The 12,804-nt window shown below is 41.1% G+C and overlaps 1 long non-coding RNA gene across 2 annotated transcripts in view; it reads right to left on the bottom strand.

Annotated features, from left to right (window-relative positions):
* Positions 1-12,804, bottom strand: part of LOC125695903 (uncharacterized) — a 40,464-nt gene that overhangs the window by 19,532 nt on the left and 8,128 nt on the right. Inside the window, exon 4 of one of the 2 annotated variants that reach the window (XR_007378088.1) lies at positions 11,082-11,232. The exons of the other annotated variant lie outside the window; for it this stretch is intronic. This is a non-coding gene — a long non-coding RNA (uncharacterized LOC125695903). Of the gene's footprint in view, positions 1-11,081; positions 11,233-12,804 lie in introns of those variants that run through there. 2 annotated transcript variants of the gene reach the window in all.

Raw genomic sequence — 12,804 nt, 5'->3', positions numbered from 1 at the left:
TGTACACTCGGCGACGTCCAAAGCGCTCCTTTCCGATGTGCGGAGAAGAGCCGGCAACTCGGAGAAAAGCTGCCGGCGACAGTCGCCCTTCTCGGCGACGGAGGAACACGACACCGCGGCTGGAGGCTGAAAGCGGCATTCGCCGATAAGCGCGACTTCTCGGGCAGCAACGGCAAACGCTCCGGAGCGCTTCAGCGCGAGTGCCACTTCCGAGCCGGCAGAGCGAAGTCGTGCCGTTCTGAAGCCGAGAACGTCCGAATTCAGCCTGCTGCCGTTCCTCCGGAGGGGGTTATTTTCTGCGCAGTGCAGAAAGGATCTCTCCCGACTTCTTCGAATGTGCTCCCTGGGAGCACAGCATCTGTCGCTCCTCGAATCTCCAGCTGCCTCTTTAAGAGAGGCTTTTCACTTCTACCCTTGTGTCACAGAACACAGAAGTGGACCAAAGGGAACCACACTGCAAAGAATTGTGGCTCGAAATTCCATAGTTATTCGGTGTGGAGAGGTTGCTCTCACACCAGCAAAAAAACCAAACCAAACAAACAGAAAACCAAACCAAACACCTCTCAGGTGTATGTTGGCACATTGGAAGGATGTTGCAGGAGAACCATCAAATAAGAAAAGGCCACTAAATGAGAAACTAGGAACAGAAATGGAATAAAGGGACCAGTTTTCTAATTGAGTACCCTAATCAGGAGAGACCAAGTGCTGGGTGTTTGTGGAAGTTGAAGACTTGCGCGGTTTGATCTGTGGATTTTGAAAGGAAGGAGAGAAACTGTTTTGGTGGTCTAAGAAAGGTAATTGTTACAGGTATACAGAAGTAGAATGGAGGGTATGTGGAAGTGTAACTGAGGGTACGACAAAGGAAGAAGGGTTAAAGAGAAAGTGAGTTAATCTGTGCTGGTGTGAGAGCAACCCTCCACACCATTTCCCCGCTAGCAGAACTTGGTGTGAGAGAGTGAGCTGCAGACGGAGACTTCTGCTGTAAACAACATTACTTGCAAAGGGGGAGGTGAGAGGACAGGGCACTGGAAGTGAGACTAGGCTCTGCAGAGAGAATCCCAGTGTTGGTACTGGGAGCCTCTGGAGAAGAGGAGGTAACCTGGGAATAACAGCGGCTGTTAGTGTCACGGCACTGGAGTAGGGCCGTAGGACACAGGGATCCACTCAGAGAGGCATGGGGAGTGGGGGGTGGGGGGGGAGGAAGGGGGTGGGGGGAGGTGTGGAAGAGCCCAGAGAGGGCTCCGCCCCATTGAGAAATTAATTAAGAAAGTAATCTTAAATTACTGAGAAAGAGGGAGCAATTTCTGGTTGCATAGATGAAGGATGGGAATTTGGGAAGTCTACCCTAGCAGTTCTTTTGGTTAAATTACAGCTAGGGGAGCAGGATAAAGAAGTCTACCTTTCCTGGGTACGGGTGCCTCTTCCTGCCCGTAGATGATTTTGTAACAACAGAAGCAGCTAATCCCAATAAAAAAACAAACTAACTAACAAATACACAAACAAACAAATAAATGAATGGCTTACTTTTTGGGATTAATTGAATATGGCCTGAGAAAACAAGAAGGAATAAATACATGCTTGCACTTACCAGGTGACTCTGGCAAGAAATTAAATAGAACTGAAATTAAGGATCAAACAATATTAACTGAAGGAGAATTGTAAATCTGCCTTTAACACAAACAGGGAAAACCAAGTTTATAACCCCCAGAGACAGAAAGAGCAATATTTCATCAAAAACCTCTGGCAAACACCTGGAGAACACCTCCACAATTGCAAGTGCTTCTCTTGAATCAGACACTGATGCATTGTTTCACAAAAGCAAGGTCCACATTCCCACTAGTGTTCTGCTTTCTCATTTTATGTTTTAGTCATACATTACAAAGAAGCTTTGTTACTCATATATACTGACTGAGGACATATTATCTTCAGCCCAAGACAATGACTCTTCAGCTCATGCCACCCAGGCAAGCCAGATGATTGGTGATGCTGAGAAGGCTCAGGAACATTCTTTCTTTAAACAGGACAAAGTCCATTCAAACTTTGGCAAAATTCAAGCTTTGTATTTATTTACACAGTGATATTTTTGGAATATGGATCAACGAAATAAATAAGTCCCATTCTTGCAAAACCTGTTGCTGGTTCCATTGCACTCTTCTGGAAATGCGCACAGACAGAAATGAAATTCAGGAAGATTCCTGTGTTGCATGCAGGAGATGTTCACTGCAGTGATCGTGGGAGAGAGCTGTCTTTAGAAAACTGTCATGTTAATTCACAAAGCATATCAAGAACAAGACAGCACCACAGCTGAGAAACAAGGGTGTTTTTTCCTAAGACAGATAAGATTTCAAGAGAAGAGGCTGCTTTCCACAAAGCAGAGAATTTTATTTATTTATTTATTTATTTATTTATTTATTTATTTATTTATTTATTTTTTTTTAACTAGTAAATGGAACTGGATATATCCACAGCCCATAACAATTCATGGAATTCCTTTGTTGTTCTTTCATACCCCTACAAGGCTTGGCAAAGATGCCCAATGCATAATCAAATATGGAAAAGCTGCAGTTAGGTTTGTCACAGGAAGCAAGCTTCTGAAGTCCCTGCAACAGGATAGTACATAAGTGCCGTTTCCAGTAATGAAGGGAATCCCAACAAGAGTTGTTAGTACCAATAAATGACAATAGATGGCACCAGAGACCATGAAATACTCATCTTGCTGCTTCTCACTGCAGAAACGGCATTTCATTCGCACGGTAAGTCCGATACTTTGAGAGAACTACTTAAAGAGACGGTCGGCCTGTTGGATTCAGAATATGAGAATATAACTCCCCGAGCCTGGCCCTGTCTGCACTCCCATAGATATGGGCACTCTTCATGCATATTTATGATGAGCCAGAACTCACCTTCTCTTCACTCCTGCACTGCTGAGCTAATTGTAATCTTCATTGAGTGACGTATGTTGCAAAACACTAGGCAAATGTAACCTACCAAGCACCAGAAGAGAGCTAGACGAGTTTCTGTCCCCTTCAAAACTCCTTCGGCATGAACATATTGTCATAACATAGAACATATGTTATAACATATATGTTATGGAATATTGCTTTGGCCGGTTTCATTAGGACTACACGCTGCACTGAATTTGTGATTTCCACTCTCTTACACTGGTATCTCCAGAGCCCTTCTCTTGTGGTCTTTTTAATTTTCTCCAAGAATCACTGTTTGTGTATATACGCTCTAGTGAACTAGGGCTTCAACTGGGATCAGCAGCACTAGATATTGAAATGCGTTGTCAAAATTTCCTTGCATTGTAACTTCAAATACTCAGGTAATTGTAATGGTATCTTGGTAAGCGTTGGAAATATCCAAATAATTTTCTGGGACGGTAGCTCTGATCAAGCAGATTTTATTTGCAATTGCAATAGTGGGCCTCCAGCAGGCAGAGGAGTTGCTAAGTTGGGATAAAATGCGAAGAAGATGTTATGATTTGCCAAATGAAATCAAATCATTTATGGAGTCAAAAAAGAAATATAGTTGCTCAAGGTGACGATGAGACAGGGCTTACCTAGTTAGCCTCATTACCTTTTTGGCAGTAGGTACATATGTGAGCAACCTGTTTTCAAAGATGCATCACAGACACCTGGAGAACTCCTTCACAATTGCAAGTGCTTCTCTTGAATCAGACACTGATGCATTCGTTTCACAAAAGCAAGGTCCACATTCCCACTAGTGTTCTGCTTTCTCATTTTATGTTTTAGTCATACATTACAAAGAAGCTTTGTTACTCATATATACTGACTGAGGACATATTATCTTCAGCCCAAGACAATGACTCTTCAGCTCATGCCACCCAGGCAAGCCGGATGATTGGTGATGCTGAGAAGGCTCAGGAACATTCTTTCTTTAAACAGGACAAAGTCCATTCAAAGTTCAAAACTCGGCAAAATTCAAGCTTCATATTTATTTACTCCATAATATTTTTGGAATATGGATCAACAAAATAAATACATTCCATTGCACTCTTCTGGAAATGCGCACAGACAGAAATGAAATTCAGGAAGATTCCTGTGTTGCATGCAGGAGATATTCACTGCAGCGATCGTGGGAGAGAGCTGTCTTTAGAAAACTGTCATGTTAATTCACAAAGCATATCAAGAACAAGACAGCACCACAGCTGAGAAACAAGGGTGTTTTTTCCTAAGACAGATAAGATTTCAAGAGAAGAGGCTGCTTTCCACAAAGCAGAGAATTTTATTTATTTATTTTTTTTTTTTTTTTTAAATTAGTAAGCAGAACTGGATATATCCACAGCCCATAACAATTCATGGAATTCCTTTGTTGTTCTTTCATACCCCTACAAGGCTTGGCAAAGATGCCCAATGCATAATCAAATATGGAAAAGCTGCAGTTAGGTTTGTCACAGGAAGCAAGCTTCTGAAGTCCCTGCAACAGGATAGTACATAAGTGCCGTTTCCAGGTCTTTAAAGACACCAGTTGTCAAGTGAACTAAGGAGATAGGAGCTCCTAAAAAGTCTGCCAATCCAAAAATGAAGCTCCTTACTGATCGTATCTGAGCTACTACCTCTAAAAACCACCACTAACTGGCAGATTACATAGTGGGAAAGGTGTTACAGCCATCAGAACAATCAGATACTGGCTAAAGATGAACTGTTGCTAGCTAAGCGCATATTGCTAATTCTCACATTTGCTCATTCTGCACTAGGCCATTATTCCTGGACCCCTGCTGTCCTGGGATAGAGGTAAGTTGGACGAAAAAATGTAGGGGAGCATCACTTGCATTCCTCCTAATCCAAAAGAGGGACAGTTTGACCTCCTGTCAGAGGCCCCTTAAGTTGTTCTTTTGCTGAGGGCCTCTTGGCAAAACAAAATAGTCTATAATACAAAAGTTACCATTTTGGTACTTCTTAAGGATTTCATCTTATCTACTAAGTGTGCATAAATGTGGAATAAGAAGCCACTTTCTTCCAGAGAGGCTGTGCATGCCCCGTCCCTGGAGGTGTTCAAGGCCAGGTTGGATGGGGCCCTGCGCAGCCTGCTCTGGGATTAAATGTGGTGGTTAGTGGTGCTCTGGTATTAAATGTGGTTAGATTTGCATGTGGCAGGGGGTTTGGAGATTCATGAAGCTTGAGGTCCCTTCCAACCCTGGCCATTCTGTGATTCTGTGATTCCTCCGGCTGCTATTACTGGTGAGGAGAGCAGCTCTGTTTCCTGGGCTGATGGATGTGGTCCTGGCCCCAGAGGCATGCATTATATAGAGCGCAAGGTTCTGTTCTGTTCTATTTTGGGCCCAAACTTTTGTTACTTGCATTGTCTGTAAGTGTTGACATGGTGACAGTGTCAAGCTCTTTACCAATCTATTGGCCTTTCTGGTTTGAGCAAGAAATTGCACTTCAAGCTTGTGCACTTGTTTTTGTTTGTGTGATAATTCCCACTCCTAGAGTATCATATCCTTTTGATATTTTACAGTTGAACAACTAGAGAAATAAGGAGAGAGAGTTTTGCCAAATGCAGAAGCAATCAAAGCACAGAAAGCAAAGCTTTGTAAGTGTTCCACAGTTTGTATCATATCTGATCATAAATTGATAATCATAAATCAAATAAAATATCTCCATGGCTTTACCTTCTCCAATCAAAATGGAAAGGACTCATAGCCCCTTACAGTGAGGATTATCCAGTTAGGTTTTGTACACAAAGTGCTCTGGAAAACTGTAGCAATTAAAAACAGTACAAAAAAGAAATTTGAGATAATTATAGCTGGCTAATACATTGTAGCGAGGTAAAGAATGGAGGAGAGGCAGAATTCAGAAAGTTTTCAGAAATAGTTCAAAGACATTAAAAAAGGTTTCTTGCTAGGCTTCAACCCTTGACAGAGTTACAGACAATTTCTATGTATGTTTGGTGATTTCTGGCAGGTCGTTTTCTCACTTACACTCATAGAATCACTCAGGTTGGAAAAGACCTGAAAAATCATCGAATCCAACCATGACCTAACCATACTACTTTTGCTCTAACAACCCTCTGCTAAATCATGTTCCTGAGCACCGCATCCAAACGGATTTTAAAACATCCAGGGATGGTGACTCAACCACCTCCCTGGGGAGCCCAGTCCAGTGCTTCTCTCACTTCAGCTCTGAGAAAAGGACAAAAATTCATCTGGGATTCTTACTAAATTTACTACTGTAAATCTCTGAATTCTGTATGGATGGGGCCTTATAAATATTTCTATAATTAGTCAAAGCCCAGTAAAGCATATACATTTTTTCCTACAGGTTAAATACTGCTGATTAGCTGCTTACTTTTTAGAAAGTTCTCTGTGCTTAGTATTCACACAAGTCTTTTTCTGACCTGCTGTAAGCCCGTTAGTCCAAACCAGATAAGGAGTCTAATTTTAGAGCTGGAGATAGTGTAACACTGTTACTAGTTGATACTTGCTATTTCATTGCATTCCAGGATTGTGTACTAAACAAAAGAACTGCCTCATAGAAGAGAATAACTTATGAATTAGAATGCAGTAGTGATCTTGTTCTTGGTGTTATTATTGCATATGTATACCTGCCTTTGCATTGTTAGTTCTAGAAGATACTGTCTACAGGTATTGCTGACAATTTTCTTCCCCATCACTCTGTATCTCTCATTGTCTTTTTCATAGTTTCCATTGTGTGTTTCCCTTTTCTTGTTCTTCGTTTCTTTTTTCTTTCTTTCTTTCTTTTTTTTTTTTTTTAATTTTTGTTTGTCTATCTGTATTGCTGTTGCTTAAGTTTTTGTTTGTTTGTTTGTTTGTTTGTTTGTTTGTTGTTGGGGGTAGGGAGGACAGGGGGGCTTGGGAGGGCTGAGTTGGTTGTTTTAGCTTGGTTGTTCTGTTTGTGTGTCTGCTTCCAAGTGACTTCAGTATATGTCCATCTCAGAAATCTGTTTGTATTATGATCTTTAATGCAAATATGAAAAATATTTACTACAGACACCTTTTCACTGATATTCTGATACTTCACTCAACTAAGGAAACCTCATTATTCTTCAACAGTTCATCTACAAACTGATTAGTAGAGCAGAAGCCACTAGTAGTAACAAACAATTAAGAGGCCATGGCCACCTGATGGAAACCTCATGGTGTTTTGTTTTGGCCAAGGAAAACCAGTTGATTATTTTCAGAACTTGCATAAATAAACAAATAAATAAATAAAAATGATACAAATAAATAGTAATAATAAGTAAAGAAAAGTAAGAGAAGACCATTCAAGCTGCATGAAAATAAAATCAAGGATTCTCACTACCACTGTTGCTGTATTTGTTTATAAAGCCAAGATCATGGCCTCAATCTACTGTGTAAAATTGCATCACTTGACATGCTGTCTTCCTCTACAGAGGGATTAAAAACAGAAATGAAATCTTAGAATCCATTTGAAAATCAATTTTGCTTTATTTCCCTTAACTTCAATAATATAATGAAACCCAATCTTCAGATAAAAGGATGAGTAACATGAGCAAACGTGGATTAATAACTGGTATAACTAAGTGATATTATTCTATAGACTTCAAAGGTGTCTGCCTTCTGAATATCACCAGATTTTACAAAAGATCATTCAGATCAACGCTTTAAACGTATGCTATCAAAATAAGCTCAACCAGCTTACAAAAATGACTAGGCATTTTCACTTTCAATAGACACGATTTAAAATGATACCTTTAAAGTAGTGACCAAGCTCGGTGTGGCTTCCATCATTTCTAGCCTCGCTATATTAACTACATCTCAAGAATAAGGATTGCGCTCTTATGGAAAAATTAGGTAGTGAATGTCAGTCTTACTGAGAAGACTAACGGTCATCACTTTATCTAAAAATAGTAAAACATGGATCACACAAATATACGTTTTCTTGTCTGGAAAAAAGCAAGAATTTTCAGAAGGAGCATGAAATCACAAGCAGCATGGATGTTCAGATTTTGTATATTCACAGGCAAAAAAAGAATTCTCATAGAAAATATCCATAGAAAATATGTAATCCTTTATCGCCTTTGGAGAAACTGCATGCATGCAAGAGCAGTTGGTGAATCAGATGCTAGGGGAGTACTGCTTTGTCTTATCCACAAGTCCGTTCTTTCCACTTAAACACAACAACTTCTAAACAGAATTAGGTCATGTTGGAGGAAGATCAAAGAACTGGATTGAGTACCAAAAAACATTCAATGCTGCCAAACTCTTTTAAAACAGCTAAAAGGAAAATATTTGATTTTACTGTACATCAGAAATACTTGAAGGAAAGATATCTTGATACTCTAGGTCATCAAAAGCCCAAAAGGTAAAGCTAAGTTCCAGTGCTACTGATGATACAAAAAATGAAAAATTGTCTTTTGATGCAAATATAAATTACATTACATAAATTACCAAGAAAGATACTGAGCAGGCTCCCACCTAGCATCTGCACAGTAAGCTACACAGTAAAAAGCCAATCAACATCTTCATGCCACTGTCTGGTAAGAAGAATATCCTCTAAAACAACTTCATTGAAAATCTTTTAACTTTCACTAAGATAAACCTTTTATTAAACTGTTTTGAGAGAAAGTGTGTGTGCTCATCCACTAGAAAAAGTGGCTTTTTGCATAAGGGGCTTCTCAAATAAAGCTTATGTACAGTTCAATGAGTGCTTTGAAAATTTAGGCTGTTTAAAATGATTCTGATTTTGTAAGAATCAATTATTATAGAGTCCACACCTCCTGAACAATCGAACTAACATTGTACTCCTAATAAACATCAATGTAATTTGAATCAATACACGTGTTGTACGTTTACACAATCCCAACTCAGCTTTCTGAAACCTTCTTTTGACCTTTCAGATCACAAGAGTATTGCCCTGAGTGCAGGTGTCCAGTTGTGGAAAGGCCTGCCATAATGCTGATGTGTGGTATGAAACTGGGGTGCTAGACACAACTAGTTCCAGTCCACTGCTACTCACTCCTACTGCCCCACAGGACCCATTAGCCAATGAGCAGGCAGCTCAGAGGGAGTGGAGCTCAGAAGAAAGATCCGACAAAAGAGTGGGAACACCTTGTAAGAAGGTCATGGAGAAGGTGCTACGTGCCCCCAGCAACGCTCACCCTGCAGCTCCTGAAGAGCGTATGCTGGATCGGGGAGAGGTGTGAGGAGGAAGGGAAAGCGCAGAGGAGCTACTCTGCAACAGATGAAGGAGTCAGAAACGGAGGGGTGAGGAAGACCTGCTGAGCAGGGAATGGGAAGAATAAATGAAATTTATCTTCCCTAAGTGAAATATGTTTTACTTCTGAGGTAATATTCCCATGGGCTTTCCCCTCTCTCTCTGGCTTTCTGTGGAGGGGGAGTGAGAGAGAGGCTGAGTGAGTGTCTGGTGGCCATAAAATCAACACACCAAATGCACTGTGGCAAAAGCAATATAAAATCAATATACACTGATTAAGTTGACAAGGTACAGTCTCAGCACCTCGATTACTAGGAAGTCAGGTAGATCTTGGTGCATTATACAATAGATGTTCTTACTGATGGTGTCGATCGCCTAAGCTAATTAAGCCTTTGAAGAGAAAGTTGTACAGCTGATTCAATGTGTATGTATGAGGTGTGCTTCAACAGTAACGTCTCCTATTTGATTATATTTGTCCACAATATCAGAGGCCGATGCTGGTGGTGTGACAATAGAGGATGTACCTTCTCAACAGTGTTCCACTACAGGTATATTACATACCTGTATATATACATACGTATATACAGGTGTGTTAGTGTTTAGTGTACTTAGCTAACATTTTGACAGTTACCTGCTTTTTTTTCCTTCCCCCCCCCCAAAACTATTGTTATGATTTTCCAGGATCAAAGAACATCTATCACAATTAATTTTCCATAGATCATTTCTTCTTTTTTTCATCATTTTGCGTTCCCTTACTTTCGGGCTCTGAACCTTGCTTCTACAATGCAAAGGGATTCCAGCCACCACATGCATACAGCCAAGACATTTTAGTGTGAATTAGATACTCAGGCATACACAACCTGTAACCCACGTGCTACGTGTATCCCAACTCAACTTGCACCCCCTACAGCTGTATCTATCATGGCAGCAGCTCTACCTTGATGAGTGGCCAGGCCTAGCCCAGAGTCACAGCAAGGTTTGCAGAGCAGCACTGAAAAATAAAGCAACAGAACTGAGAAAAGCCTGTCACCGGAAGAAAATATTTTCAACAAAGTCACATGGCAAAAGAAGGTAATGACAGTGCTTTCTAACGGGAGATAAGCGCCATAGCAGGTAACCATACAAGGCCATATGACCATACCTAACAGGTAACCATACATAACCTACAAGAACCATAGCAGCAGGTAACAAAGAAAAATTAGCTCACCCCTTCCAGAAACTAGTAACAACTCAAAAGAAGAGCAAACTCAGAGAGATACTGCTCCCTCTGCTGCTAACACTTAAATAAAAGCACCTTTTCCAATCATTGCTTGCACCTGAGCTCCCTGGGAGAGCCTTGACCTCTCCACTAATGTTCAATCATTGGTTCAGGCTGTGAAGGGATGGAGTGCAGCAGAGTTGCCAGGTCACCGCCTGAACCAAAGAGTGAGTAGGTCAGGGCTCAACTCCTGCTGTTTTGGAAACATGAAGTACAACGTGCATCGTGATGCAGGTACAGTACCTATCAATGATGTGATTGACAGGTGATTGTTGCAAGGTGATTGTTGAAAGTCTTCTTATGGTTCTGTTGGAACAGTACTTGATGTTCCTTCTGGAGGCTTCTCTTCTTCAGTTTGGGTTTGGGTTCCCTGGTTCCCAGAATTTCAGCACTCCACCACCTGGTGTCATGACATACCCTCGTAGACACTGAAGCACGCTGAAGTGTTGATGCTCCTACCAGTGATCCTGTGGACTTCACAGCCTCAAGGGGAGTAGTACAGATGTTTAAAAGGTATGAGGAGTGGTGGGTCTGCCTTCAGTGGTAGGGCATGTCCTGGCCTTTGGTACAACATCCTTTGTCCTGTATTTACCTTTGAAGGTCAATATTAATTATTCTGCCATACGTCCCCCATTTTGGAACTGCAAGCAGCTTTCGTGTCTTCTCTATGTGAGAAGTTAGTCCAGAACAAGGTTTTAACTCACCCTACGAATCCTGCCATGGGGCTGTTCTGCCAGTCGTACAAAGAAAATTGTCTTTCTGCTCTGCAGAGTACAATGAACTTTTCATCTTCTCACTTAACAGCTGTATCTTTTAAAGAATAAAAGTAAATATAAAATTAGCGAGGATTCAGTAACAGTAGGTCAGCTATAAATACTTGCAAATGGGAAACATACAGCGAGCATCTTTGGAATTATGACATTACAGCATTCTGATTTTAGGAAAGTTACAATTAAGCTCCGTTTCAATACAACCAACTCTATATTACAAACTCAACAAAAACGTACGGAGGAGCAGAAGTCCTGCTCAGTGCACTTAGTGCCTTTTACACGGTCATTCAGATACAGCATGGTCACAGCTCTGGCCCGGTTCGACCTGGATCCTTGACTAAATGGCACAGGGGGACCCATGGACCCACCCCCTGTGATGGGTCTAAACACAAAACAGCGGCAACGAGCTAAGGGAGAAAATTAATTTACTAGATATTATAGCACAGTGTGAGAGAATGCAATATAGCACAACACAATTGGAATTGTAGCTAATAAATCAAATAAACAGGAGAGAGATTGTCCAAAACTGAAGGCCTTACTCTAATGTTGAAGGTGGGACAGCCTGGGAGCATACACTGCAGAGCCAAGCAGAAATAGAAGTCTCATGACTCCCAGTTTTCTCTTTCCTTCTAAACAGAAAATGGAAATGGAACAGTGAAGTATTCACAGAATCAGTGATTCTGTGATTCCAACTGAAATTCTCTGAAATTACTCCTTTTGTACCTTTGGATGCTCCCAGATCAAATCACTAGGAATCACACCATTTCTTTCCCCAGTAGGACATAAGAATCTAACACCTAGAGAGCTGTATTTTTCAAGACTGTTGTGTTGTAAGCAATTAGGCATCTTCATTTTTTATGTGAAGCTATATTCATTCAACCTGGAGTTTACTTTTAAGTAGTTTAGACCCCACTTCAGAACTTAATCACATGAGTGGCTAAAGGTATTCAGGAAAAGCAGCCTCACCTTTAGGTGAGGGTGGAGCCACTCATGTGATTAAGTTCTGAAGTGGGGTCTAAACTACTTAAAAGTAAACTCCAGGTTGAATGAATATAGCTTCACATAAAAAATGAAGATGCCTATGTGAGAATCCTTCTTAGTTTTTAGCTGAGATCCCAGAGCCAGAAGCTGCCACCGCAAGGAGAACTGACTCAACCACCTTGGGTTTGAGCTGTCACTCAAAGGAGAGCTGATTTGACCACTTTGGATTTGAGCTGTCACTCCAAAAAGAGCTGACTCAACCACTTTGAAGCATTGAAAAAGGGCCATCATCACCATGGTCGTCGTCGTCATTGGCAACAGGACAACTCTGCCTGATGACCCACCGCTACTGAGGATCAAAAGACTGAACTACGAACCTCGCTGGATCCATGCTGGTGACTATCTCCCTCTTGCTGCCTATAGAGACTCCTTGCTTCTTCTTTTCTATCTTTTCTATCGCCCTCCTTCCCTTCCCCCATTACCCTAATCATAATAGTGTCCGTTCTCCCCTTCCCCATTCCCCCTGATTAAGATTTGTAATAAACTGGTTGGACCAACATTTGAACCGTTGCTTCTTAATCTCACGCCGGGTATATAGATAATAAAAGAACCTCCTCTCCCTCCTATAAAT

The sequence above is a fragment of the Lagopus muta genome, chromosome 7 (assembly GCF_023343835.1).
Source record: "Lagopus muta isolate bLagMut1 chromosome 7, bLagMut1 primary, whole genome shotgun sequence".
In the NCBI taxonomy this organism is placed as follows: domain Eukaryota; kingdom Metazoa; phylum Chordata; class Aves; order Galliformes; family Phasianidae; genus Lagopus; species Lagopus muta.
The sequence above is the reverse complement of the archived record's forward strand: the minus strand, read 5'-3'. Positions and strand labels throughout refer to the sequence as shown.